Here is a 12485-nt window from a genome sequence, read left to right on the forward strand (position 1 = left end):
ACGCTCAGGATTCCACAACCATTGTCAGTGGGTGGGGGAGCTCGTAAGAAAACTCCACGCAGCTTTCTTCAGTCACAGGTGTTCCCTGTTCGGGGAAGTCCGAGAAAAACCTTCACTGACCATGGGGAGACAGCCTCTGTCACTGGGATATCCTGCAAACCCCCCTAGCATTCCCTGGCACAGAGACATCAGGAAAACCCTCAGGGGAGACGAGCTTAGGCTTTCCGTTAGAACCCACGCCCTGCCGACCGATGGTGGAACCTCCCCACGCTCAGGACTCCGGAAACATTTTCAAGGCGTGGTGGAGCTCGAGAGACATCTCCACGCAGCTCTCTTCAGTCACAGGTGTTCCCTGTTCGGGGAAGTCCGAGAAACAACTCCCTGACCTTGGGGAGGCAGCCTCTGTCACTGGGATACCCTGCAAACCCCCCTAGCATTCCATGGCACAGAGACATTAGGAAAACCCTCAGGGGAGACGAGTTTAGGCTTTCCGTTAGAACCCACGCGCTGCCGACCGTTGGTGGAACCTCCCCACGCTCAGGATTCCGGAACCATTGTCAGTGCGTGGGGGAGCTCGAGAGACAACTCCACGCAACTCTCTTCAGTCACAGGTTTTCCCTGTTCGGGGAAGTCCGAGAAATACCTTCCCTGAACTTGGGGAGGCAGCCTCTGTCACTGGGATATCCTGCAATCCCCCCTAGCATTCCATGGCACAGAGACATTAGGAAAACCCTCAGGGGAGACGAGCTTAGGCTTTCCGTTAGAACCCACGCGCTGCCGACCGTTGGTGGAACCTCCCCACGTTCAGGATTCCGGAACCATTGTCAGTGCGTGGGGGAGCTCGAGAGACAACTCCACGCAGCTCTCTTCTGTCACAGGTGTTCCCTGTTCGGGGAAGTCAGAGAAATACCTTCCCTGACCTTGGGGAGTCATCCTCTGTCACTGGGATATCCTGCAAAACCCCCAAGCATTCCCTGGCACAGAGACATTAGGAAAACCCTCAGGGGAGACGAGCTTAGGCTTTCCGTTAGAACCCAAGCCCTACCGACCGATGGTGGAACCTCCCCACGCTCAGGATTCCGGAACAATTGTCAGTGCGTGGGGGAGCTCGAGAGACAAATCCACGCAGCTCTCTTCAGTCACAGGTGTTTCCTGTTCGGGGAAGTCCGAGAAATACCATCCCTGACCTTGGGGAGGCAGCATCTGGCACTAGGATATCATGCAAAACCCCTAGCATTCCCTGGCACAGAGAAATTAGGAAAACCCTCAGGGGAGACAAGCTTAGGCTTCCCGTTAGAACCCACACGCTGCCGACCGTTGGTGGAACCTCCCCACGCTCAGGATCCCGGAACAATTGTCAGTGCGTGGGGGAGCTCGAGAGACAACTCCACGCAGCTCTCTTCAGTCACAGTAGTTCCCTGTTCGGGGAATTCTGAGAAATACTTTCCCTGACCTTGGGGTGGCATCCTCTGTCACTGGGATATCCTGCAAACCCCCCTAGCATTCCCTGGCACAGAGACATTAGGAAAACCTTCAGGGGAGACGAGCTTATGTATTCCGTTAGAACCCACGCGCTGCCGACATTTGGTGGAAACTCCCCACGCTCAGGATTCCGGAACCATTGTCAGTGCGTGGGGGAGCTCGAGAGACAACTCCACGCAGCTCTGTTCAGTCACAGGTGTTCCCTGTTCGGGGAAGTCGGAGAAATACCTTCCCTGACCTTGGGGAAGCAGCCTCAGTCACTGGGATATCCTGCAAATACCCCTAGCATTCCCTGGCACAGAGACATTTGGAAAACCCTCAGGGGAGAAGAGCTTAGGCTTTCCGTTAGAACCCACGTGCTGCCGAACGTTGGTGGAACCTCCCCACGCTCAGGATTCCGGAACCATTGTCAGTGCGTGGGGGAGCTCGAGAGACAACTCCACGCAGCTCTCTTCAGTCACAGGAGTTCCCTGTTCGGGGAATTCCGAGAAATACCTTCCCTGAACTTGGGGATGCAGCCTCTGTCACTGGGATATCCTGCAAACACACTTAGCTTTCCCTGGCACAGAGACATTAGGAAAAACCTCAGGGGAGACGAGCTTACGCATTCCGTTTAAACCCACGCGCTGCCGACCGTGGGTGTAACCTCCCCACGCTCAGGATTCCGGAACCATTGTCAGTGCGTGGGGGAGCTCGAGAGACAACTCCACGCAGCTCTCTTCAGTCACAGGTGTTCCCTGTTCGGGGAAGTCCGAGAAATAACTTCCCTGACTTTGGGGAGGCAGCCTCTGTCACTGGGATATCCTGCAAACACCCCTAGCATTCCCTGGCACAGAGATATTAGGAAAACCCTCAGGGGAGACGAGCTTAGGCTTTCCATTAGAACCCACGCGCTGCTGACCGTTGTTGGAACCTCCCCACGCTCAGGATTCCGGAACCATTGTCAGTGCGTTGGGGAGCTCGAGAGACAACTCCACGCAGCTCTCTTCAGTCACATGTGTTCCCTGTTCGGGGAAGTCCGTGAAATACCTTCCCTGACGTTGGGGAGTCAGCCTCTGACACTGGGATATCCTGCAAACGCCCCTAGCATTCCCTGGCACAGAGACATTAGGAAAACCCTCAGGGGAGACGAGCTTCGGCTGTCCGTTAGAACACACGCGCTGCCGACCGTTGGTGGAACCTCACCAAGCTCAGGATTCCGGAACCATTGTCAGTGCGCGGGGTAGCTCGAGAGACAACTCCACGCAGCTCTCTTCAGTCACAGGTGTTCCCTGTTCGGGGAAGTCCGAGAAATACATTCCCTGACCTTGGTGAGGCAGCCTCTGTCACTGGGATATCCTGCAATCCCCCCTAGCAATCCCTGCCACAGAGACATTAGGAAAACCCTCAGGGGAGACGAGCTTAGGCTTTCCATTAGAACCCACGCGCTGCCGACCGTTGGTGGAACCTCCCCACGCTCAGGATTCCACAACCATTGTCAGTGGGTGGGGGAGCTCGTGAGAAAACTCCACGCAGCTCTCTTCAGTAAAAGGTGTTCCCTGTTCTGGGAAGTCCGAGAAATACCTTCACTGACCATGGGGAGACATCCTCTGTCACTGGGATATCCTGCAAACCCCCCTAGCATTCCCTGGCACAGAGACATTAGGAAAACCCTCAGGGGAGACGAGCGTAGGCTTTCCGTTAGAACCCACGCGCTGCCGACCGTTGGTGGAACCTCCCCACGCTCAGGACTCCGGAAACATTGTCACTGCGTGGGGGAGCTCGAGAGACAACTCCACGCAGCTCTCTTCAGTCACAGGTGTTCCCTGTTTGGGGAAGTCCGTGAAACACCTCCCTGACCTTGGGGAGGCAGCCTTTGTCACTGGGATATCCTGCAAACCCCCCTAGCATTCCCTGGCAAAGAGACATTAGGAAAAACCTCAAGGGAGACGAGTTTAGGCTTTCCGTTAGAACCCACACGCTGCCGACCGTTTTTGGAACTTCCCCACGCTCAGGATTCCGGAACCATTGTCAGTGCGTGGGGGAGCACGAGAGAAAACTCCACGCAGCTCTCTTCAATCACAGGTGTTACCTGATCAGGGAAGTCCGAGAAATACCTTCCCTGACCTTGGGGAGGCAGCCTCTGTCACTGGGAATTCCTGCAACCCCCCCTAGCATTCCCTGGCACAGAGAAATGAGGAAAACCTTCAGGGGAGTCGAGCACAGGCATTCCCTTGGAACCCACGCGCTGCCGACCGTTGGTGGAACCTCACCACGCTAAGGATTCCGGAACCATTGTCATTGACTGGGGGAGCTCGAGAGACAACTCCACGCAGCTCTCTTCAGTCAGGTGTTCCCTGCTATGGGAAGTCCGAGAAATACATTCCTTGACATTTGGGAGGCAGCCTCTGACACTGGGATTTCCTGCAACCCACGCTTAGCATTCCCTGGAACAGAGAAATGAGGAAAACCATCAGGGGATACGAGCACAGGCATTCCGTTACAACCCACGCGCTGCCGATCGTTGGTGTAACCTCCCCACGCTCAGGATTCCGGAACCATAGTCATTGAGTGGTGGAGCACGAGAGACAACTCCACGCAGCTCTCTTCAGTCACAGGGGTTCCCTGCTCGGGGAAGTCCGAGAAAATCTTTCCCTGACCTTGGGGAGGCAGCCTCTGTCACTGTTATATCCTGCAAACCCCCCTAGCATTCCCTGGCACAGAGAAATGAGGAAAACCCACAGAGTCGATGAGCACAGGCATTCCCTTAAAACCCACGCGCTGCAGACCGTTGGTGGAACCTCCCGACTCTCAGGATTCCTTGAAACATAGTCATTGGATGGGGGAGCACGAGAGACAACTCCACTCAGCTCTCTTCATTCACAGGTGTTCCCTGCTCGGGGAAGTATGAGAAATCCCTTCCCTGATCTTGGGGAGGCAGCATCTGTCACTGGGAATTCCTGCAACCTCCCCTAGCATTCCCTGGCACAGAGACATGAGGAAAACCCTCACGGGAGTCGAGCAAATGCATTCCCTTGGAACCCACGCGCTGCCGACCGTTGGTGGAACCTCCCCACGCTCAGGATTCCGGAACCATTGTCAGTGCGTTGGGGAGCTCGAGAGACAACTCCACGAAGCTCTCTTCAGTCACAGGTGTTCCCTGTTCGGGGAAGTGCGAGAAATACCTTCCCTGACCTTGGGGAGGCAGCCTCTGTCACTGGGATATCCTGCAAACCCCCCTAGAATGCCCTGGCACAGAGACATTAGGAAAAACCCTCAGGGGAGACAAGCTTAGGCTTTCCGTTAGAACCCACGCGCTGACGACAGTTGGTGGAACCTCCCCACGCTCAGGATTCCAGAACCATTTTCAGTGCATGGGGGAGCTCGAGAGATAACTCCACGCAGCTCTCTTCAGTCACAGGTGTTCCCTGTTCGGGGAAGTCCGAGAAATAACTTCCCTGACCTTGGGGAGGCAGCCTCTGTCACTGGGATATCCTTCCAACCCCCCTAGCATTCCGTGGCACAGAGACATTAGGGAAACCCTCAGGGGAGACGAGCTTAGGGTTTCCGTTAGAATGCACGCGCTGCCGACCGTTGGTGGAACCTCCACACGCTCAGGATTCCAGAACCATTGTCAGTTCGTGGGGGAGCTCGAGAGACAACTCCACGAAGCTCTCTTCAGTCACAGGTGTTCTCTGTTCGGGGAAGTCCGAGAAATACCTTCCCTGACCTTGGGGACGCAACCTCTGTCACTGGGATATCCTGCCAACACCCCTAGCATTCCCTGGCACAGAGACATTAGGAAAACCCTCAGGGGAGACGAGCTTAGGCTTTCCGTTAGAACCCACGCGCTGCCGACCGTTGGTGGAACCTCCCCACGCTCAGGATTCCGGAAACATTGTCAGTGCGTGGGGGAGCTCGAGAGACAACTCCACGCAGCTCTCTTCAGTCACAGGTATTCCCTGTTCATGGAAGTCCGAGAAATACCTTCCCTGAACTTGGGGAGGCAGCCTTTGTCACTGGGATATCCTGCCAACCCCCCTAGCATTCCCTGGCACAGAGACATTAGGAAAACCCTCAGGAGAGATGAGCATAGGCTTTCCGTTAGAACCCACGCGCTGCCGACCGTTGGTGGAACCTCCCCACGCTCAGGATTCCGGAACAGTTGTCAGTGCGTGGGGGAGCTCGAGAGACAACTGCACGGAGCTCTCTTCAGTCACAGGTGTTCCCTGTTCGGGGAAGTCCGAGAAATACCTTCCCTGAGCTTGGTGAGGCAGCCTCTGTCACTGGGATATCCTGCCAACCCCCCTAGCATTCCCTTGCACAGAGATATTAGGAAAACCCTCAGGGGAGACGAGCTTAGGCTTTCCGTTAGAACTCACGCGCTGCCGACCGTTGGTGGAACCTCCCCACGCTCAGGATTCCGGAACCATTGTCAGTGCGTGGGGGAGTTCGAAAGAAACCTCCACGCATCTCTGTTCAGTCACAGGTGTTCCCTGTTTGGGGAAGTCCGAGAAATACCTTCCCTGTACTTGGTTAGGCAGCCTCTATCACTGGGATATCCTGCCAACCCCCCTAGCATTTCCTGGCACAGAGACATTAGGAAAACACTCAGGGGAGACGAGCATAGGCTTTCCGTTAGAACCAACGCGCTGACGACCGTTGGTGGAACCTTCCCACGCTCAGGATTCCGGAACCATTGTCAGTGCGTGAGGGAGCTCAAGAGACAACTCCACGTAGCTCTCTTCAGTCACAGGTGTTCCCTGTTCGGGGAAGTCCGAGAAATACCTTCCCTGACCTTGTGGAGGCAGACTCTGTCACTGGGATATCCTGCAAAATCCCCTACCATTCCCTGGCACAGAGACATTAGGAAAATTCCCAGGGGAGGCGAGCTTAGGCTTTCCTTTAGAAGCCACGCGCTGACGACCGTTGGTGGAACCTCCCCACGCTCAGGATTCCGGAACCATTGTCAGTGCGTTGGGGAGCTCGAGAGAAAACTCCACGCAGCTCTCTTCAGTCACAGGTGTTCCCTGTTCGGGGAAGTCCGAGAAATAACTTCCCTGACCTTGGGGAGGCAGCCTCTGTCACTGGGATATCCTACAAACCCCCTAGAATTCCCTGGCACAGAGACATTAGGAAAACCCTCAGGGGAGACGAGCTTAGGCTTTCCGTTAGAACCCACGCGCTGCCGACCGTTGGTGGAACCTCCCCACGCTCAGGATTCTGGAACAATTGTCAGTGCGTGGGGGAGCTCGAGAGACAACTCCACGCAGCTCTCTTCAGTCACAGGTGTTCCCTGCTCGGGGAAGTGCGAGAAAAAACTTCCCTGACCTTGGGGATGCAGCCTCTGACACTGGGATATCCTGCAAACCCCCTAGCATTCCCTGGCAAAGAGACATTAGGAAAACCCTCAGGGGAGACGAGCTTAGGCTTTCCGTTAGAACCCACGCGCTGCCGACCGTTGGTGGAACCTCCCCACGCTCAGGATTCCGGAACCATTGTCAGTGCGTGGGGGAGCTCGAGAGACAACTCCACGCAGCTCTCTTCAGTCACAGGTGTTCCCTGTTCGGGGAAGTCCGAGAAATACCTTCCCTGACCTTGGGGAGGCAGCCTCTGTCACTGGGATATCCTGCCAACACCCCTAGCATTCCCTGGCACAGAGACATTAGGAAAACCCTCAGGGGAGACGAGCTTAGGCTTTCCGTTTGAACCCACGCGCTGTCGACCGTTGGTGGAACCTTCCCACGCTCAGGATTCCGGAACCATTGCAGTGCGTGGGGGAGCTCGAGAGACAACTCCACGCAGCTCTCTTCAGTCACAGGTGTTCCCTGTTCGGGGAAGTCCGAGAAATAACTTCCCTGACCTTGGGGAGTCAGCCTCTGTCACTGGGATATCCTGCAAACACGCCTAGCATTCCCTGGCACAGAGACATCAGGGAAACCCTCATGGGAGAGCAGCTTAGGCTTTCTGTTAGAACCCACGCGCTGCCGACCGTTGGTGGTACCTCCCCACACTCAGGATTCCGGAACAATTGTCATTCAGTGGGGGAGCTCGAGAGACAACTCCACGAAGCTCTCTTCAGTCACAGGTGTTCCCTGTTCGGGGAAGTCCGAAAAATAACTTCCCTGAACATGGGGAGGCAGCCTCTGACACTGGGATATCCTGCAAACCCCCCTAGCATTCCCTGGCACAGAGATATTAGGAAAACCCTCAGGGGAGACGAGCTTAGGCTTTCCGTTAGAACCCACGCGCTGCCGACAGTTGGTGGAACCTCCCCAGGCTCAGGATTCCGGAAACATTTTCAGTGCGTGGGGGAGCACGAGAGACAACTCCACGCAGCTCTCTTCAGTCACAGGTGTTCCCTGTTCGGGGAAGTCCGAGAAATAACTTCCCTGACCTTGGGGAGGCAGCCTCTGACACTGGGATAACCTGCCAACCCCCCTAGCAATCTCTGGCACAGAGAAATTAGGAAAACACTCAGGGGAGACGGGCTTAGGCTTTCCGTTAGAACCCAGGCGCTGCCGACCGTTGGTGGAACCTCCCCACGCTCAGGATTCCGGAACCATTGTCAGTGCGTGGGGGAGCACGAGAGACAACTCCACGCAGTTCTCTTCAGTCACAAGTGTTCCCTGTTCGGGGAAGTCCGAAAAATACATTCCCTGGCCTTGGGGAGGCAGCCTATTTCACTGGGATATCCTGCATACCCCCCTAGCATTCCCTGGCACAGAGACATTAGGAAAAGCCTCAGGGGAGACGAGCTTAGGCTTTCCATTTGAACCCACGCGCTGCCGACCGTTGGTGGAACCTCCCCACGCTCAGGATTCCGGAAACATTGTCAGTTCGTGGGGGAGCTCGAGAGACAATTCCACGCAGCTCTCTTCAGTCACAGGTGTTCCCTGTTCGGGGAAGACCGAGAAATAACTTCCCTGAACATGGGGAGGCAGCCTCTGTCACTGGGATATCCTGCAAACACCCCTAGCATTCCCTGGCACAGAGATATTAGGAAAACCCTCAGGGGAGACGAGCTTAGGCTTTCCGTTAGAACCCACGCGCTGCCGACAGTTGGTGGAACCTCCCCAGGCTCAGGATTCCGGAAACATTTTCAGTGCGTGGGGGAGCACGAGAGACAACTCCACGCAGCTCTCTTCAGTCACAGGTGTTCCCTGTTCGGGGAAGTCCGAGAAATACCTTCCCTGAACTTGGGGAGGCAGCCTCTGTCACTGGGATATGCTGCAAACCCCCCTAGCATTCCCTGGCACAGAGACATTAGGGAAACCGTCAGGGGAGAGCAGCTTAGGCTTTCTGTTAGAACCCACGCTCTGCCGACCGTTGGTGGTACCTCCCCACGCTCAGGATTCCGGAACAATTGTCATTGAGTGGGGGAGCTCGAGAGACAACTCCACGCAGCTCTCTTCAGTCACAGGTGTTCCCTGTTCGGGGAAGTCCGAGAAATATCTTCCCTGACCTTGGGGAGGCAGCCTCTGTCACTGGGATATCCTGCAAACCCCCCTAGCATTCCCTGGCACAGAGACATTAGGAAAATCCTCAGGGGAGACGAGCTTAGGCTTTCCGTTACAACCCATGCGTTGCCGACCGTTGGTGGAACCTCCCCACGCTCAGGATTCCGGAACCATTGTCAGTGCGTGGGGGAGCTCGAGAGACAACTGCACGGAGCTCTCTTCAGTCACAGGTGTTCCCTGTTCGGGGAAGTCCGAGAAATACCTTCCCTGAACTTGGGGAGGCAGCCTCTGTCACTGGGATATCATGAAAACACCCCTAGCATTCCCTGGCACAGAGACATTAGGAAAAACCTCAGGGGAGACGAGCTTAGGCTTTCCGTTAGACCCCACGCGCTGCCGACCGTTGGTGGAACCTCCCCACGCTCAGGATTCCGGAACCATTGTCAGTGCGTGGGGGAGCTCGAGAGACATCTCCACGCAGCTCTCTTCAGTCACAGGTGTTCTCTGATCGGGGAAGTGCGAGAAATACATTCCCTGACCATGGGGAGGCAGCCTCTGTCACTGGGATATCCTGCAAACCCCCCTAGCATTCCCTGGCACAGAGACATTAGGAAACCCTCAGGGGAGACGAGCTTAGGCTTTCCGTTTGAACCCACGCGCTGCCGACAATTGGTGGAACCTCCCTACGCTGAGGATTCCGGAACCATTTTCAGTGCGTGGGGGAGCTCGAGAGACAACTCCACGCAGCTCTCTTCAGTCACAGGTGTTCCCTGTATGGGGAAGTCCGAGAAATACCTTCCCTGAATTTGGGAAGGCAGCCTCTGTCACTGGGATATCCTGCAAACCCCAAAGCATTCCCTGGCATAGAGACATTATGAAAACCCTCAGGGGAGACGAGCTTAGGCTTTCCGTTTGAACCCACGCGCTGCCGACATTTGGTGGAACCTCCCCACGCTCAGGATTCCGGAACCATTGTCAGTGCGTGGGGGAGCTCGAGAGACAACTCCACGCAGCTCTCTTCAGTCACAGGTGTTCCCTGTGCGGTGAAGTCCGAGAAATAACTTCACTGACCTTGGGGAGGCAGCCTCTGCCACTGGGATATTCTGCAAACACCCCTAGCATACCCTGGCACAGAGACATTAGGAAAACACTCAGGGGAGACGAGCTTAGGCTTTCCGTTAGAACTCACGCGCTGCCGACCTTTGGTGGAACCTCCCCACGCTCAGGATTTCGGAACCATTGTCAGTGCTTGCGGGAGTTCGAGAGACAACTCCACGAAGCTCTCTTCAGTCACAGGTGTTCCCTGTTCGGGGAAGTCCGGGAAATAACTTCCCTGACCTTGGGGAGGCAGCCTCTGTCACTGGGATATCCTGTAAACCCTCCTAGCATTCCCTGACACAGAGAAATTAGGAAAACCCTCAGGGGAGACGAGCTTCTGCTTTCCGTTAGAACCCACGCGCTGCCGAATGTTGGTGGAACCTCCCCACGCTCAGGAATCCGGAAATATTGTCAGTTCGTGGGGGAGCTCGAGAGAAAACTGCACGCAGCTCTCTTAAGTCACAGGTGTTCCCTGTTCGGGGAAGTCCGAGAAATAACTTCCCTTTCCTTGGGGAGGCAGCCTCTGTTACTGGGATATCCTGCAAAACCCCCTAGCATCCCTGACACAGAGACATTAGGAAAACCCTCAGGGAAGACGAGCTTAGGCTTTTCGTTTGAACCCACGCGCTGCCGACCGTTGGCGGAACCTCCCCACGCTCTGGATTCCGGAACCATTGTCAGTGCGTGGGGGAGCTCGAGAGACAAATCCACGCAGCTCTCTTCAGTCACAGGTGTTCCCTGTTCGGGGAAGTCCGAGAAATAACTTCCCTGAACTTGGGGAGGCATCCTCTGACACTGGAATATCCTGCAAACCCCCCTAGCATTCCCTGGCACAGAGACATTAGGAAAACCCTCAGGGGAGACGAGCTTAGGCTTTCCGTTAGAACCCACGCGCTGCCGACCGTTGGTGGAACCTCCCCATGCTCAGGATTCTGGAAACATTGTCAGTGCGTGGGGGAGCTCGAGAGACAACTGCACGAAGCTCTCTTCAGTCACAGGTGTTCCCTGTTCGGGGAAGTCCGAGAAATAAATTCCCTGACCTTGGGGAGGCAGCCTCTGTCACTGGGATATCCTGCAAACACCCCTAGCATTCCCTGGCACAGAGACATTAGGAAAACCCTCAGGGGAGACGAGCTTAGGCTTTCCGTTAGAACCCACACGCTGACGACCGTTGGTGGAACCTCCCCACGCTCTGGATTCCGGAACCATTGTCAGTGCGTGGGGGAGCTCGAGAGACAACTCCACGCAGCTCTCTTCAGTCACAGGTGTTCCCTGTTCGGGAAAGTCCGAGAAATAACTTCCCTGACCTTGGGGAGGCAGCCTCTGTCACTGGGATATCCTGCAAACCCCCCTAGAATTCCCTGGCACAGAGACATTAGGAAAACCCTCAGGGGAGACGAGCTTAGGCTTTCCGTTACAACCCATGCGCTGCCGACCGTTGGTGGGACCTCCCCACGCTCAGGATTCCGGAACCATTGTCAGTGCGTGGGGGAGCTCGAGAGACAACTGCACGGAGCTCTCTTCAGTCACAGGTGTTCCCTGTTCGGGGAAGTCCGAGAAATACCTTCCCTGAACTTTGGGAGGCAGCCTCTGTCACTGGGATATCATGAAAACCCCCCTTGCATTCCCTGGCACATAGACATTTGTAAAAACCTCAGGGGAGACGAGCTTAAGCTTTCCATTAGAAAGCACGCGCTGCCGACCTTTGGTGGAACCTCCCCACGCTCAGGATTCCGGAACCATTGTCAGTGCGTGGGTGAGCTCGAGAGAAAACTCCACGCAGCTCTCTTCAGTCACAGGTGTTCCCTGTTATGGGAAGTCCGAGAAATAATTTCCGTGTCCTTGGGGAGGCAGCCTCTGTCACTGGGATATCCTGCAAAACCCCCTAGCATTCCCTGGCACAGAGACATTCGGAAAACCCTCAGGGGAGACGAGCTTAGGCTTTCCGTTAGAACCCACGCGCTTCCGACCGTTGGTGGAACCTCCCCAATCTCTGGATTCCGGGACAATTGTCAGTGCGTGGGGGAGCTCGAGAGACAACTCCACGCAGCTCTCTTCAGTCACAGGTGTTCCCTGTTCGGGGAAGTCCGAGAAATAACTTCCCTGACCTTGGTGAGGCAGCCTCTGTCACTGGGATATCCTGCAAACCCACCTAGCATTCCCTGGCACAGAGACATTAGGAAAAACCTCAGGGGAGACGAGCTTAGGCTTTCTGTTAGAACCCACGCGAGGCCGACCGTTGGTGGAACCTCCCCAAGCTCTGGATTCCGGAACCTTTGTCAGTGAGTGGGGGAGCTCGAGAGAATACTCCACGCAGCTCTCTTCATTCATAGGTGTTCCCTGATCGGGGAAGTCCAAGAAATAACTTTCCTGACCTTGGCGAGGCATGCTCTGTCACTGGGATATCCTGCAAACCCCCCTAGAATTCCCTGGCACAGAGACATTAAGACAACCCTCAGGGGAGGC

Source organism: Vicugna pacos, unplaced genomic scaffold (genome assembly GCF_048564905.1).
Source record: "Vicugna pacos unplaced genomic scaffold, VicPac4 SAC-SAT, whole genome shotgun sequence".
In the NCBI taxonomy this organism is placed as follows: Eukaryota; Metazoa; Chordata; class Mammalia; order Artiodactyla; family Camelidae; genus Vicugna; species Vicugna pacos.